The following is a 12,874-nucleotide window of genomic DNA, read 5'->3' as shown; positions in this document are numbered from 1 at the left end:
AGGGCCTGAAAAAGACTGATCTAAACCTGATACAGACAAAATTTCAGGTAAACTATATATGGAAAATAGCAATTAAAACAGCAATGTCTGAAAGAGTAAAAATTCCTAGTTGTAATATTTGTTATATGATTGGAAATTTAGTGTTGTGTTAATTAGGAAGTACTGAAGCAGTTACTGCCATAGTGTTGTTCAAGAATGGACTGGGTTCAGATAGAATCTCATACAGCGTTTGCAAGCTATGAGCAGTTAATTCTAAACTGGGACTAGCTTTCCAGAGTATTGGCCAAACGAGATGGTAACTGTCCAGAACTTAGGGGCCAGATTGTTGACGTTATTTAGACACCTACAGATCCAGATATGTGCCTAGTGGAATTTTCAAAAATATCTAGGCACCTATCTGCTTCTTTAGGCAACTAAAGACCTTTAAAAAAATCTGGTCCAAGGAGGATAACACTGCAAACAATGCAATACATTAAAATGTTAAATTTCCCATTTAAAAATGAAGTAATCATTAAGTGGGAAATAACTGAATTCCCATATGGTGCAATACGCGCTGTTCATTTACATTCTGAGGTTCATTTAGCATAGGGGTTCTCAAATTGGGGGTCGGGACCCTTCAAGGGGTTGTGAGGTTATTGGTGGTGGTGGGAGGGGGTTTGTGAACTGTCAGCCCCCACGCATGGTGGAGCCTTGTGCATGGCAGAAAGCCAGAACCCTTCAGAGCTGGGTGGCCAGAGAGCAGCGGCTGCTGACTGGGTGCCCAGCTCTGAAGGAAGCACCGCTCCCAGCAGCAGCACAGAAGTAATACTGGCATGGCATGAGGGGTGGGTGGTATGGCATGCGGGGAGAGGTTGGTCACTTTTTGCAGTGGGTCGTTAGAGCCTGAAATATATTCAAAGGGGGTCCCAGCAAAAAAAGTTTGAGAACCCCTGTAGTGCCAGCTAATACAGCAGGCCTTCGGATCCACATGAATCCTACTTATCATGCAACACGTTTTTTCAATAGAAGAGTCTGATCATGGCAGTACAGTGATTATGTAGCTAAAGTAAACAGCAGCTATTTGCTCTGCAATAATATTTATACACATACAGTGCTGGACATCAGAAGCTGTCTATTGAGATTATACACGAGGATTACTGCTGTTCAGCAAATCCATGGCTAGGAGAAGGAGGCCACTTTTAGAGAGTTTTATTAGTGTTCCTGCCCATTTTTGAAAAGTGCCACCTGACCTTTTATTTCCACTTGGACAACTACCATCAGACATTGGAGGAGACTATTTCCATGTAATGCCTCATCTGAAGAACAGTTATGTCTAATAATCCAAAATCCCTTAATATTCAAATCTTCCTGTAGTACGTGAACTCATGACCTAAAGGTACTACCAACTGAGCTGTGATAGTTGAGTAGAAGTACTGAGGTTAGTAAGAATCAATAAAATAAAAGATAAGGGAACTGAAGCAAGTGCTCTCTCTGAGGAACATTAGGAGCTGAATCTTGAGGTCCTTACTCAGTCAGAACTCCCACTGACTTCACAGACTTTGCTGCACTCTGGCAGAACATGCAGTGAATTGCAGGACTGGGACCTTACTTTGGGATTTGATCCTAAAAGTCACCTTGCACATGTTTCTGCCAGCACATCTTGCAAGGGTCAAGTAACCAAACCAAGAGAAGTGAAGTCACAGTAATGGATAGAAAAGGGGACTATGAGTCATGAGCTCTAGTCTTATTTCTGCCACTTGCTGAAATACCTGAAGCAAATCCCTTCAGCTCTTTCCCGGGCAATAAAAACATGCCTTATGCACAAAAAGGCTGTGAGCTTTAATCAACGTTTGTGGAACTTTTTGAAATCTAAATATCCTCAGACCAAGTGTACAGTATTAGACTGTCTCTTCAGGACAAGGGCAGTTTCTTAGCCCATGTTTCGTATGGTGCAATCCCCATTTACAAGCCTGTTAAATAAGCAACAAGTAAGTATTACATCGAAAACTTTATCAAGTGACCGCTCAAGGAACCAGCAAAAAAATCCAATGCCCCTACTAGACGTGGCTCTTGAAATTATCCTCAAGTGGCTTCCTGTACAATTTTGTTTGACCTTTAGTTAAAGTGGTTAAAACAGGGGGATGTCTATTAGAGAGGCAGGTTTCACACTACTGTCATTCAATAATCCATCTTTTCTCATAATGATTATTTCCCACCTAAGGTTTGCTCCTTGTAAGATCATCTATAGAGCAAAGAGGTCACAACATCACATCAGGATATTTAATTATTCCAGGAAATTATATTTTACAGAAAATAAAAAGAGTTGAAAAGAGGTAAGTTTTTTTGTGATAAAAAATCTAAAATACTTTAATAAAAAAATACAATAGTCAAAAGTTCAAAATAATAATATTTCAGGATACTAGATTAGTCATTAATAGACGGATACGAATGTGAATAGTATAACATAAGAAAACCACTTAAATTGTTACTTTCAGGAAGAAAGTTCGGAAGATTCCCTCTTTACTAATTCAATGGTTAATACAGCAGAGCTGTAGCTTCATCTCTCATTAAATGATATAATTATGCCTTTCATTCATCCCTGAAATTGTATGCCTCCACTGGTGAATAAATCTTTAGTTTTATTGCTGGCTGTAAAACCAAAAGACATTTATAAAATCAACCTGCATGAGTCTGCACTCTGACGACAACCCACTGGCTTGTTTCCTTCTCCCCACCCCCATCATTTCCCATTATTTTTCAGTTCCACTACAGCAACTAGGATGCTGCCTAGATATATGACGTTGAAAGGCTAGAAATTGTTTCTCTTCTTTGAGCTCTTGTGTAAGAGTGGTTTTTTTAATTTCCATGAATAGGAAATCTGGGCGTATTTCTTAATCATCCTGGTATGTTCCAGCCTCCTGCACTTTTGTATATATACACTGTTCTACCACAAAAAAACAACATGCCCCAAAATAATCCAAGGATAATTTCTGATCTCGAAATTGACAGAGAGGGAGTGAAACACAAATGAAAAAAAGCCCACACAAAAGCCTGTGAGGGTGGTGCAGCTTTAAATTGCCAACAGAAAATGCAGACTGCCTGTTTTCAAACATTCTCCTAGCTTCTCAAACTACAATGTTTACTTACAGAAAGTTATAGGTCTGCTTATAAGCATGCCAAGACACTACAGGTGAAGAGATTAAGACAGTTTATCCCTTGCAGGGATCCAAATATACTCTCTGGGTCATATTAATAGAGAACATAAGGATTTTTATAGAAAGTCACGTTTCCGCCACTCATGGACAAGCTTAGGGGTACGAGTCACTCCTGGGACAGGCTCTTTGTAGCAGGGAGATGAGAAAAAGTGGCGTGCAATAAAGATTAATCTGGTAACATGCATTATATTGTTCTTTACAAAGACTCATGATTAAATTTATTTATCTACATTTCTTTTAATTATATATAAAATATATCTAGATACTTAAGGGCCTCCACAAAGCCAAGTGTTAGAGTTCAGGATACCACAGACTCCTCTAGGTAGCTAACTTTAAAAGGTAGCATTTCACAGTCATAGTACTTTTAATTGCTTTCTGGTTCAACAAGCCTGACTGCTGACACTGAACTATGGAAGAAGCCTTTATATCCCCGTTGCTCCACCCCCCCAATATACTTCCCCATGCTCTCCAAAACCTTACCTAACTACCTCCTCCTCCTCCTCCCCCCCCCCGCACAGTCAACTCAAGAATCACAGTATGGAGTAAGGTAAATAGCAAACTGCAACCTCATCTCCTTAGAGACCGCAGCTGTTCTTTCTCTCTGCCCTTTGGAGTTCTAAGCATGAATGACACAAATGAGAAACCAAGGTCTTGTGTACTATTCTTCATTATGCTCAGGTGGGCTATTTTATCCAAATAGAAACCTTTAGAGATTTGATTTATACTATTTTCCTTTATTCTCATTTCTGCAACTCAGGAATTTCACTGTACATTGAGTAGGCAGGCCAATTAAGCAGCATACTACAAGAGTACTTTCCTTTTGTCATTGAAGAAATGTTCTATAACTTGAAATCTGAGAGTGGCATCTTAGTCAGGTTATCTAGGGCAATAAGTCAGCTGACTCCTCCCTCTAAAATCAAGCATTGTGATGCACTAGAAAGAGTTCGATTTAGAACCAGACCTGTGTTGACGGCAAGAGCACAGCAATGGATGTTAGCTTATATACAGAATACTGCAGGGTTCTACTACTGAGCACAACTCTCCCCAAAAACTTCACAAAATAGGTCTGACCAACCCTAACCTGTGAGGCAGATAAATTAACTTGTCCATGTTTTTACTGAAGGAAAGGGTGCCAGAACACAAGACATTCTTTGATGTGTGCTTATTTAAATCTAAAGAAAAACATTAATGCACATTCTTTGGCTATATCACCTTCAGGAAGAAACTGTCCAAATATTAATAAAATATTTAACGTGTCAGGTTCCTCTCGTTATACCAATGACTGTTACTGTGCAGAGAATCAAATGACAGGGGTAGTCGAATCAAGACATACGTGTTGATAATACTGAAATGTAGAGATTAAGACACTTGTTTCAAGGCACCATAGTTTTATTAATGGTTTCTCTTTTGTAGAAAATGACTGGAGTCAACAGCTCCTGCTCCAATTAAGGTGAAGGCCCAAGATCTAAAGACTCTTGGGTAATTGCTGTACATACCTTCTCTTTGTACCAACTTGTCTTTTGTTATTAGCTTAAAAACATGGAATCACTTTTTTGTAGCTAGCAATAAAGGGCAATGCTGGGTTAAGAGAAAGAGGCCTACCTAACCTGTTCTGTTCACATTTGTGAACTACAGCAAAGTCTAATTAAATTGGAACTTACGGGTCATTAAATAGTTTCAACATTATATTTTTTTATTTATAAACCTTAATCTGAATAGAGTATTTAATTTTATCATTTTCAATTAACTTCTTTTCTTTTCTATATAAATATTCTTCTGAACTGTTGTGAACATAAATATCCTGTGTGTTAATGCAGGATAACCTGGAAGTAAAACAAACAATAAAAGAAAAAAAAACTAACTAGCTTCTTCATTATTCAAGATGGTGAAATGTCAAAAAAACAAAGAACAAAAACAAAAAAAACAAATAAAAACCCCACAGTACATTAAAATTCTGAGGTTTTCTGATTTAATAATCTCATCTTTAACAAATTACTAATAAGTAAGAATTTTCACAGTTGCCAGCTGTCACAACTTTGTCACAAGTCTCATGATAATGTTTTTCTTAAAGCTCTTGAAGACCTTTCACTAAGTGAGAATCATGGGGATTGACTGATTGATTTTTAAAGTTTCGAGCCCTTGTGATTTCACAAGCTTAAAACGTTACCCAAGTGCATCTTAGAGACTCAAAAACCAAAAGGCAAATAAACCCCAACCCATTTTTAAAAAAATATGATTTTGGGGGCCTGACTCATGATTTTTTAATACTTGGAATTGGCAATACTAATACATTATATATAAAGTATGTCCTTTTAAGGTGGCCAGAGAATCATGGAATTTAGAGATGTTTAAAAAAACCCAACCATATGGAGGGGCCCAATTCAAGACATATCAGCATTAATGGGGAGTTCTACTAATGCCTTAAGGGATGACAAGATCAATCTCCCAAGAATTCTCACTTGTTACATATACTTTGAAAACTGCCTTTGGGGTGAATGCACCCTCCTGCACAGGCTGTAAAGTGGCTCGAGAGCTGCTTCACAGAGGTTACTCCAGCATAGCAGCTGTACTTACCTCCAGGGGCACACACACTGCTTTGCACAAGGCTGATTCATGATGAGAGGATTCACACAGCAGTCAATCATCTGGACTCAACCATGCCCTGCCCCACCCCAGACAACAGGCAGCTCACATATTGGTGTGTCCCCAGCATGTGACCCCTGCATCCAACCCCTTCCTCATTTTATGCAATGACTATGCACCCCTTTCATTGCTAAGAAGCTGTTTCCACAGAAAGTGTTTGCTTTGCCCTTTAGACAAACAGAGCAGCAAATGAGAAATGGCTCAAGAGAACAATATCAATTAACGCACAGCTCAGCTACCTCCAACTCTCTGTTCATTAGTTACGCTTCTTGTCACAAACACCAGTGGTGTTCAACAGCTTGTCAGGATGCATGTCTTCTCGACAGCGGATTAGGTTGTACTGCAACATTTAATAGAACACACAGCAATACATACATTTGCAGCCATTTAAAAATAAAGTGTATCTGTTTGTTTTATACCCTGATTTTTCTTCTCTAGTCACTTCTTCTGAAAAAACACAGTTCCATTATTTTTCATGGTTTGAAGCACTGGGGATTAAATCCATTCATCTTTCTAACACTGTTGTTCGTGGGGACTAGGCCCGTTACAGCTCTGGGCCCATTTGACTCGCACAACTGCATTTTATTTTTTTTTTTTTTGGCAGCCCCATGTGACAAGCAGCACCCTTCTGGCCAAGAAGGAATAGACAGGGCTGTCAACTCTGCTGCTTCATCATCCACAAGGATTACTGCTGAATAAACCTAGAGGGGTAGCACATCTCCTCTCATAGGACTCCCATCCCCTGCAGGCTTAGACACCAACATTAAGTTGTAACTTTATAGTGCACAGCAGGAATAATTTTTCTGTATCTCAGCAAACTTTAGGACTAGGTTGTGCCTGGCTCCTGTACAGAAATAGGGACTCGCAGCCCTTCACTGAGCGGAAACTCCTCCTTGCTTACCACCCCTGAATACACCATCCACCTTAAAGGGGTGTAGTCACAGCTGAAGAGGTGATGTAGCAAGTACATTGCTGCCCCAAACTAGGAAGCTGCTACAGACACTGTGCCTTAATATAGCCCCTTAGGGGGCCTGCACGGCTCAGCACTGTTCACAGAGTAGGCCTGTCCCGTCAATGCAAAAAAATCTGATCCTTAGCTTTATGGTCATCATCTCCTGAGCTGTGGTAGGAGCCTCAGATTTCCCAGTCCCATATAACGCATGCTGGTAGAAACATTTATACTGCTTTCTATCACAGATCTTCCCAACTACTCAGAGAAAGAGGCAAGATGTTACATTTGGGTTTAACCAATAATTAATATACAATAATCAGCATGGTTTCATAAAGAATGGTGCCAGCTGAACTTGATTGCTTTGATAGAATCTCCAAATTAAGGTCTGAAGGGAAAGTGGTACAGGGCATATATTGAGATTTAATATTGACTAAAAATCTTACTTGAAAAATTAATTCATATTGGTTTGTGCAGGGATATTGCCATACACATTAAAAACTAGCTAAAAGACTTTAAAACAAAAAAAGGGTACCAATGCAGTATATGAAAAGAGGGGGTAGGGTAGCAATCCCTTATGGGATATCAAAAATATCACCACCACATAGCTCTTATATAGCACTTTTCATCCAAAGATATCAAAGCGCTTTACAAAGGGAGATCTGTATCATTAGTATCAGGGATCGGTGTTAAGTCCTGGAGTATTTAAGATCTTTGTTAGTTATCTGGAAGCATGTCAGTGAAATCTGCAGACAATGTTAAACTGGAAAGAGTTGATCACCAATCAAGGCAGAGAAAATGCAAAGAGACCTAGAAAGATTAGAAACACTGGCAAAATAAAAAAATTCAGTTTGTAAGAGATATAAACTAATACAGCTGGGGGGAAACAATCTGAAATATAATCTATAGGAGAGAGAAACTTGGATGCAGTAGTGCTTAGCTGACGGAGGACAGCAAATTAGACTTGCGTTTGGAGCGATATATGGCAGCCAAGAAAAGGACAATGTAATTTTGGGGGTTCAAAGGTTGAGGTCATGTGTATTTAGACCTAATAGTCCCTCTTTTTATGGTTCTACTGTGACTGTACCTGGAATATACTACATATATTTCCGCATGCCACACTACCAGAAAGATATTAACAAAGTTCAAAGAAGAACAACCATGATGGATCTGTGTATTGACTGATGAGGAAAGATTAAGGGAGAGCGAGAGAGAGGTGTTCAGCTAAGATGACAGAGTACAAAATAACTGAAGAGTGCAAACTGCCAACAATTAAGGGGAAATAGTTAAATATTTATGGAGGAACAAAAGATCTACATTTAGGAAAGAAACATTTAGGCTGTATAGCTTCCTCAGCCTAATACACCTTGCTCTCAGAAATGGTCTCTCAATGGCAGGGATTGACTTTTAAAATTCTACTGAACAAGCCATTGGGAAACGTTAGGGATAGAACAATCATACAACTAGAAGACATAAGATAAGTGTTCCATCTCTAGCTTCTACTATCCTATAGAATTTGTCTGATATGGTAGCTGCTTGAAGGCAATACTATTCTTCTACTGTGATCTCATGAGATCTCACAAGCTATCTAGAATCAGGCCAGGTATTTGACTGGAAGATCGGAGGAAAGTCTTCAATGGTTTGGGAAGCGGTGTTGAGAAATCCACTGGGACACTCCTCTACGAACCAGTACCAAACCACTGCCCCAAAATGGCATTATGGCACACCTAAAATGGTGCCTTCTGAGATAGTATGTAAAACTCAGGCACATGATCACTTTCAGAGAGAAAAGAACCCATGACACCTTTTGCCCAAATGGAGATACTAGACCTAGTGTCCTAGCCATATGCCAGTTTTGGTAACTGCATTCTGCCTACCTACATTTCCCTGGCAGTTTTAATCAGATTTGATCTTATTCTTTGCTGCTTTTCCTGAGGGGTTGTGTAATGCTGCAATGTGTTGTTGAGCAGTTGCCATATTCCACACCAGGTCAGTGACGGGTAAAGCAATTTATGTATATGTAAGTGCATAAAGCTCTTTACACATAAATGTATAATATTAATGTAAGATATTGTTGTTAACAATTAGAGTTTTGTGTTTGTTTTTTGTTCCACATCAGTAGTTTAGTTTTTTGTCTTTTTTTTAAATAAAAATAGTTCAAGTATGACTGTACAAAGCCAATAAATGTATGCAGTCAGTTGAGGTGATGCTCAGGAGCAAAGCTGTACATAGAAGATATGATCAGTATTTGTACAACTCATTATTAGTGTTGGTAGTTGAGACTCAATACAACTTTTCTATTACCTCCCTAAGTAATTCTATTCTAGAAAGAACAAATATTAAAAACACCACACCTCTACCTTCTTCAAAAGAGGTAAACACCTTTAAAGGCAGGTTAATTTGGGGGTCATTTGCTATTTTAACAAATACATCCTCAGCAGCTGTAGGATTCTGTTGTATGTAAAAGCAAGGAAAAATGTGGTCATACATCTGGAAAATACCTGATAAACACACATTAATCTAGCTTTCCACTTGAACTCTATTTAGATTTCCCTACAAAAATCAGTTACAGTAACACATATGCCCCCATCTGCTTCCTAGGACATTTAGATGAAGCATTTCCAGAGTCTGTTTTCTGTCGATAAACTGAGCTACTAAAAATACAGTTCCATTCAGCTGCTATTTGCAAAATAAAGAATGCTTTTTATAGAAACCCCTCCTCCATGCCTGATGCTTTGCCAGCGAGCAGGGTCAGAACTACCAATCCAGCTCTGAGCTCCTGCTCTCTCAGACACAAGGACATTGAATTCATGTTGGGAAAGCAAAGAAACCTGTGACAATTAAAGATTTAACTATATAGCTGAAAGCTTTCCAAAGAGAAAATATATGTAAGCCAGAGTTCCAGCTGCAAGCTAAACATGACAAAATTCAGTGAAGGTCTTTGGCTAAGAAACAAAGAAAACTAGAAAAAGGGCCTGCAATGATGATGTCACTCCACTGCCAAGGGTCTTCTTGACACAAATAATTCATAACAAAGAAAGCCATAGACCTTGGTCTTTCTTCTAAATGATTTATCAAAAGGAAACACTACATGGGAAATAATCATGTATTCACACACTAAACAACAAAAACATGAGGATCATGGCAAAAAAAACCCCCTGGAAATTCCTGTCTAAGTATGAAAAGTAACGCAAAGTTCAAAGCAGCCAACAGGGATTCAGTTGCATGACTCTCACTGACCTTAATGTGAGTTGCACAGCCAAGTCTCTGTGACATCCTCTAACACCTACAACACAAAAGGTGTCCCTATGCTATTTTTCCAGTACATCCCATTATGCTGGTATGTTGGAGGACACAAATGGTTCATTTCCTCATTTAATGTGAATCTCCTAACTTTTCTTGTTTCATGTCACAGACTTTATTTCCTTTTCTTTGTTCACTTTTAAAATACCTCTTCTACTCTGAGGATGCAGAACCAAATGTGGTCAGACAGAGACAAATTTAATCAGTGGTCTGCTGCATGCCTGAGCAGATAAATGTAGTTCATGCTACACAATCCAACTAGGCAGATGAGAATTTATTGCATACACTAAAATAGGGCTGGCATGTGCACCAATTTTGTGTTAAAACAAACTCATTCAGCCACTGAAAGCTGCTATACATAAACTCACTTTCATCTCAATGACAATTTTTTCCCCCCAAAATAGGAGAAGTTTGGGAGTAATAGCCTACACAGTTTCGTTTCTAAAATGGAACAAATGTTGAGTTAGAAAAGCAAAATGTGTTTAAAAAGATTCTGTGCTGGTTTCTCAAAATGGGTTCAGCATTCCGCTGACCCAAATTTCTCCTAGGTCCCATCCTAGAGATGGCTGCATTTCAGTGGTTTCCAGACAGATTTGAGAAAATAGATTATACCACACAATGGTGTAACGGAAACGTTTAGTCAGCATGAGTTTGGGATGAGTGCATTTCTTAAGAGTAGCAAATCCACTCCTGTACTATGCAGGTCATTCTAGATGAATGCAGGGGAGGTGTCAAAAGTGCAATTGAACAAATGGCTATCATCTCAACATAGGTGGGAGGGATGTGTGTAAATACCAGATTGGTCATTGGTACACAACACCTCACTCATTTATGTTAATATACAAACAGTTGGAGATCAAGAAATACAACTTCTCAGGCCTGGTCTACACTGATAATGTAGGTCGACACAAAGAATGTCAGCATGGAGAAAGCTTGCCAGCACAACTGATCATAGCGACTGCATGCCCCAAAAGCGCTCAAGTCTGCAGTTGACCTGAGGTCTTGGATTTCATCGGTCTGTGAGGTGAAGAGTCTGTTCTGGCTCAGCTCCAAGCAAGCAAAAGAAATTTGGATATCTAAGAGAAGATATCTCGTATGTTGGAGATGGGGCACAAAAGGGATGCGCAGCAGTGCTGCATTAAGATCAAAGAGCTGAGGCAGGTTTATCAGAAAACTAGGGAAGCTAACAGTCGTTCTGGTTCCTCACCAAAAACATGCCACTTTTATGAGGAGCAATTCTCGGCAGAGACCCCAACACTATGCCACCACACAGCATTGATACCTCAGGGGAATCTGAGGCCAGGATGAATGAGGACAAGTCTGTGGACAAGGAGGAGGATGAGGAAAACAGGGGGCAGGCGAGTGGGATATCCCTTCTCCTTGAAAGCCAGGAGCTGTTTGCTACACAGGAGCAGCCCAGCTGGATGCAGGAAACCGTGACTAACCAGGATGCCGTGGAAGGCACATCTGGTGAGTGTGTACTGCAAATTGCATGTCTTTGGTTATATCCCCAGTCCATACACTTGTATCAGTGGGAAAAAGTGGCGTGTGTGGCGGTGGGACTGTGCTTCCTCAAACTTGGCGTGCTTAAGCATTGGCTTCACCCTGGAAAAGATTATTTATGTGCACAGGGAAGTTCTGAGAATCCTCCAAGCATATCCCCAGGAAGCTTACATGTAGGTACTCTGCAATATTTTGCAGAAGGTTTCTTGGGAGGGCAGCCTTATTTCTTCCACCGCGATAGGACACTTTCCCCTGCCACTCTGTTACTAATTGTGCAGGCATCATCGCGGAACACAGCATAGCAGTGTAAGAGCCAGGCCTGTAGCCAGATGCTTGCCGCAAATCCTCCCTTTCCGCTTGTGTGATCCTCAGCAGACTGATATCACTCATGCTTACCTAGGGAAGATGGCGCACATTTACAGTACCCACCCGAGCAAGTTTTTTTAAAGTGTGTGTCATTCCACAGCCGGGGTTGGTTTCTTGGTTCAGCACATTGCAAGTCCCTAAGCAGGATGTTGTTGCTATGGGCCTTTGGCATCCGCAAACAGGTTCCCAATTTTTCCCCTTCAGAGACAGTTAACCTGTACCCACCCCTCACCCTTTCTACCACCTCTTCAAAGCCTGATCAATGGGAGTCTGACATCCATGCTGTTCTAGGGAGCATGGACATGTGCAGCATGGGCACCAGGGATTTCTCTGACAAATATGCACTAGCCCCTCACTTACCGTCGCTGGAACAGCGCTCTAACCCCTGCAATAGTTAGGCATGATATGCGGTTCTAGCCTTGGGAAGGCTAAGGGGAGTTATTTATAAATTGTAACATTGCTTTTCGTCCATGAGATGAGTTAAGAATGGGTACCTTGTGCTTTGCTTCCCTTACAGTGGACAACATGGCCTTCAACACACCATCTCATACTCCTGCAGAGCACCTATCGCAGATAAGAAGGTGAAAAAAACAACATGGGGTGATACGTTTAATGAGATAATGAACGCCTCCATGGCTGCTGACACAGAGCTAAGAGAATGGAGGATTTCATTATCTGACAGGCTGGACATGGACAACAGAAAAGCAGCAAAGGAATATGAGCGTTCAACACAAGATGAGATGCTGTGTATAAGGCATGATCAATCAGACATGATGAGGCGTCTGGCTGAGCTTCAGGAAGCTCAGCAGCAGGAGAGACTTCCTCTGCAGCTCCTGCAAAATTCTGAGCTAACACACTCTCTCCTAGCTCCCACTCTCAAGTGGTCTAGGAGGAGGTTGAGCAGGATGCAGTATGT

The 12,874-nt window shown here is 40.4% G+C and overlaps 1 protein-coding gene across 2 annotated transcripts in view; it reads right to left on the bottom strand.

Annotated features, from left to right (window-relative positions):
- Positions 1-12,874, bottom strand: part of PPIL2 (peptidylprolyl isomerase like 2) — a 109,545-nt gene that overhangs the window by 64,109 nt on the left and 32,562 nt on the right. The gene's annotated exons all lie outside the window — the stretch shown is intronic.

Source organism: Emydura macquarii, unplaced genomic scaffold, assembly GCF_026122565.2.
Source record: "Emydura macquarii macquarii isolate MOO-44397 ecotype Brisbane River unplaced genomic scaffold, CSIRO-AGI_Emac_v2 contig_554, whole genome shotgun sequence".
Classification (NCBI taxonomy): Eukaryota; Metazoa; Chordata; order Testudines; family Chelidae; genus Emydura; species Emydura macquarii.
Note: the sequence above shows the minus strand (reverse complement) of the source record. Positions and strands in the feature narration are given on the sequence as shown.